The sequence below is a fragment of the Bubalus bubalis genome, chromosome X (genome assembly GCF_019923935.1).
Source record: "Bubalus bubalis isolate 160015118507 breed Murrah chromosome X, NDDB_SH_1, whole genome shotgun sequence".
Taxonomy (NCBI): Eukaryota; Metazoa; Chordata; class Mammalia; order Artiodactyla; family Bovidae; genus Bubalus; species Bubalus bubalis.
Window position 1 is genome coordinate 5,785,164 of NC_059181.1, and position 4,952 is coordinate 5,790,115.

Here is a 4,952-nt window from a genome sequence, read left to right on the forward strand (position 1 = left end):
TGTTCAATGTCAGTTTAATGCCAAATCTACATAGAGGTTTTTCCCTCTCTGCCAAAGTAATTAACTAAAATTATACCTGTATCTACAAAAATTTTGAAGTCATGACTTCATAATTGCCTTTTCCGATATCAAGGGATTATGAGAAATGACGTAGTGTGAAGACTCAAAGGAGTGAAAAGTATCAGTTCGAAATCGACCTGGAGTTGAAATCTCAGCAGGAGCAATGAGGGACGTGCTACCCACACAAATTCCTTCACTTCCCTTCATTTCTGTGTCTTCGCCTTGTAAAACAGAGATCGTAAAGGAAACTACCTCTCAGGGTGATTCTCAGGTAATGGTGAAGAATCCGCCTGCAGTGAAGGAGACCACGGTTTGACCCCTGGGTTGGGAAGATCCCCTGGAGAAGGAAGTGGCAACCCAGTCCATTATTCCTGCCTGCAGAATCCCCATGGACACAGGAGCCTGGTGGGCTGTAGTCCATGGGGTCACAAAGAGTCAACTAACACTTTCATACTTCTACTTAAATACTTCAAAAAGATTAGGTACAGACCTTCAATTAATAATAAGTGCCCAAACCAGGCAAGGTAGATACAGCATTCACGGTATTAACCAATGGATTTATAACGTGTGTTTTGGTTTTGACTATTCTTTTACTGCCTAGAGAATCCCACGGACAGAGGAGCCTGGCAAGCTACAGTCTGTGGAGCTGCAAAGAGTCAGACACGGCCGATCGACTTTCACTTCTTCTGTGCCATTTTTGTATAAATTTCATACCTAGGTTTCCCCCATGCTGCAGGCCATGGGGTCACAAACAGTCAGACACAACTGATCATCAGTTCAGTTCAGTGGCTCAGTCGTGTCCGACTCTTTGCAACCCCATGGACTGCAGCACGCCAGGCCTCCCCGTCCACCACCAAATTCCTGGAGTTTGCTCAAACTCATGCCCACTGAGTCAGTGATGCCGTCCAACCATCTCCTTCTCCTCCTGCCTTCAGTCTTTCCCAACATCAGGGTCTTTTCTAATGAGTCCGTTTTTCGCATCCGGTGGCCAGAGTATTGGGGTTTCAGCTTCAGCATCAGTCCTTCCCGTGAATATCCAGGATTGATTATCCTGAATGATCAGTTTTCCAACCTCAGCAGTAGTGACTCTCAGGGATAATTTCCCATAGGGGGCTAATCTGGCTTCTACTCGCTAGATGTCAGTAGCATCCACCCCATCCCCCAACAGGGACAGCTAACAAAACTGTCTCCAAATAGTACCACGTGTCCCCCCGGGGGCGGGGCGGCAAAATGACTTCCAGCTGGGAACCGCTGAGTTACAGCAATGCTTCTTTAGTTTGGAAGAGTCAATTCCCAGTAATGGAAAGGTAAAGATGATTTTTAAATGAGTCCTGAAATGAACATTAGCTTCTGAACATAAAAATGAAGTTCACTTTCCAAAATGATTTCTCAGAACAACTCACTTGAGATTCATATTGATGTATGGCAGAAATCAGCACAATATTGTCAAGCAAATATCTTGCAATCGAAAATTTTTTTTTATTTAAAAAAAACGAATGGCTCATTTGACAATGTGTTGGGGTTCAGTTGCTAAGTCATGTCTGACTGCCATCCCATGGACTGCAGCACGCCAGGCTTCCTAAATGATGACAGACTAAAAAGAAAAGCAAATACCCAGGTACAACTCACAGGTGCCCGTCCAGAGTATTCAAGATAAGCAGTCCAGCCATAGGTATTATCCAAAAAGAACCTGCACAGCAGACGTGAACACCAGAGTCACTTTTCAACACCTGGTCAAACACTACTTGACTTTAAACACCGCTCTTTAAGTGCGTGCAGTATAAAATTTCATCGTTGTGGAATTAGATCATACATTTTTTCCCCTTTAACTCTTTACTTCTCAGTCAGTTTTACAGAGGTATATTTAATAAAATAGAATTAACTTACAGAAAATAACAATTTGTAAATTTTAAATGAGCAATTTGACTGTGAAGATATACTTTGCCTTAAAGTATGCAGCCGTGTGACTACCAATTCAACAGTCATCTAGAATATTTCCAGCACCATACACACTTCTCTTCTCTCTCCTGTATCAATATCCTGCCCTCACTTCCTGACTCTGGCAATCTGATTTCTGTGCTTCCATTTCTGTGTTTGCCAGAAGGTCATATAAATGATGGTAGGCAGTGTTGTGTCTGGCTTTTTTTTTTTTTTTTTTTTTCTTTTTTTTCTCCCACTGAGCTGAATTCAACATATTCAGAGCAGAAACAGTTATTCCTTTATTCATGCAAGGTGTATTTTTAAAATTTTTATTTCTTTCTTTTAGCTCTGCTGGGTCTTCTTCTCTGTGCAGGCTTTTCTGTAGCTGTTGGGGTGTAGACTACTCATTGGGGTGGCTTCTCTTGTTGCAGAGCAGGGGCTCTAGAGTGGGTGGGCTCAGTAGTTGTGGCTCCGGGAGGCGGGTGGTGCTCTCGAGCACAGGCTCAGTAGCTCTGGCTCCTGGGCGGAGGGGGAGGTGGTGCTCTCGAGCACAGGCTCAGTAGTTGTTGGGGTGGGGTGGGGTGGGGTTTAGTTGCCCTGCAGCACGTGGGATCGTCCCAGATCAGGGATCAAACCCGTGTCTTCTGCATTGGCAGGCGGATTCTACACCACTGAGCCAGGAGGGAAGCCCCTATGCAAAGTGTTTGAAAATACGATGGAGGTGGGATGGGGCAGGGCTCTGTTTACTAACAGCATAGGAATTAGGTGAAATTCTTCAGACCCCAAACGACCCCGTGGTTCTCTCTGCTTCCCAGCATGCAACTGGGCTGATTTAAAAGCAGCAGCCCCTGGTCACAGCTGCCTGCAGGGGGCAGCAAAGGGCTGGGAGGCAACACCAACCTTTGCACCCAGAGTCAGAGAGCTGGAACCCGCAGAGGGAAGCTCTTTCCCTGGAGAAACTGTTTCCGGCTCAAAGCTTCAGGAGGCAACCCGGATTCACCCTCCAGCAAAACCTGAATTAGGCTCAGGGAAGTGAGGAAGTACTCAAACCAGTTTCTGACAGGAGAGAACAAACGCAGGCTGAGATCAGAGATAAATCCTGAACAAAGACCGGACAAAATATTCCCTCAATAAAACACACAATGCATTTGTTGTAGGAAAGGGAACCCGTTTCAGGGCCCGAAACTGGGCTCTTGTCTAACACTCGGAAATGAATTGTCCGAGGAGACACATGTGCCGACAAAGCAAGAGATTTTATTGGGAAAGGGCGCCCGGGCAGAGAGCAGGAGGGTAAGGAAACCCAGGAGAACAGTTCTGCCACGTGAGTGGCAGTCTCCAGTTTTATGGCGATGGGATAAGTTTGCGGGTTTTCTTTAGCCAATCATTTTGACTCAGAGTCTGCTGGTGGCCAACGCCTTGTTCAGCCAAATGGATACAGGGAGAAGGATTCTGGGAGCTGGTAGGACATGTGGTGTCTCCTTTTGACCTTTCTCCAACTCTTCCGGTTGGTGGAGGCTTATTAGTTCCTTACCAGGACCTCCTGTCCTAAAGAATGAATGCAAATTGTTACTATGGTGCGTGGCCAGGGTGGACGGTTTCAATCAGTGTGCGTCCCCTAACACATTCACTTAAATGAAAGGTTTCAATCAGTGTGCGTCCCCTAACACATTCACTTAAATGAAAGGTTTCAATCAGTGTGCGTCCCCTAACACATTCACTTAAATGAAAGATACATGCAGTTGCATTAAAAATTACGACACAGTGTTCATCCAAAACATCCTAGAGAAAGAGATTCAATACAAAGTAGGAGAAAATATTTTCCCAATACGACTGACAAAATACTAGAATGAAAACTGGGGAATGGATTCCTACAAATCAATAAAAAGAGCATGAACAGACCAAAAGGAGACTAAGCAAAAGTTATGAACGAGCATGCAGAGAAACATGTATTTTTTAAAGTTAAATGAACAGATGTTCAGCATCACTGATGCCCAGGAAAAAAAATATCGAAAATCAGAGCAAAGTGAAGGGACTTCCTTGGTGGTCCAGTGGCTAAGACTCCACACTCCTGCCAATGCAGGAGAACTGAGTTTGATTCCTAGTTGGGGAACTCGATCCCACAATTGCCACAACTAAGACCTGGGACTGTCGAATAAACAAATAAAAATAAATATTTAAAAAAAAAAGTGCAGAGGGGAGGTGATCTCACACCCTTTCTTTTGCTTACAACAGAAAGTCTGCCCAGGCTACTTCTTAAAGGGTAGGTGCCTCCGGAGAAGCTTTTATCCATGGCTGGTGGGGCTGTAAACTGATGTAGAAGAGATCAGGGAGAAGTGTCAGGCATCCCCTTAGACAACCAACCATTCACATAACTGATGATCTTGATACCGAGTTCAAGTTCGCTCTGCTTGCTGCACGAGAGGCCAATGAATCCGAGAGAGAGGTGTTGAGGCAAGGAAGAGACTTTAATCGGGGAGCCAGCTGACCCCGAGAAGATGGCAGGCTAGCACCTCAAAATAACCATCTTATGGGGTCTGGATGCCAGATTCTTTTATAGATCAGAGATAGGGGGAGGTGAGGAAGCAAAGTGAAAAGGCCATTCATCTTGCAAACATCTCCTAGAATGGCAAGCCTCAGGCAGGGGATGTGTTAATTTCTTCCTTCCTGCTATCTACAGGTGGACAGGGTTCTGATCAAAGGCAGTTTAGTTTAACAGTCTCGCAGAGGGGCAGGGTCCTTTTAAGCAGGCCATTACGTACGATTATAATAACAAAAGCAATGGAAAAGCAAGTCAAAGAAACGGTTCCAACGTGGAGTCAGAATTGGCTTCTCCTCTGCAACAATCAGTCACAGCCCTGGGCTACCCAGCGGAAGCTAGTGCATGTGAATTGTAAAAACTACAGAAAGTCAGTTTTTAACAGCACAGATTAAAAGGAGCAGGACCTTGAAACCCAATAAAATGTCCATCCTTG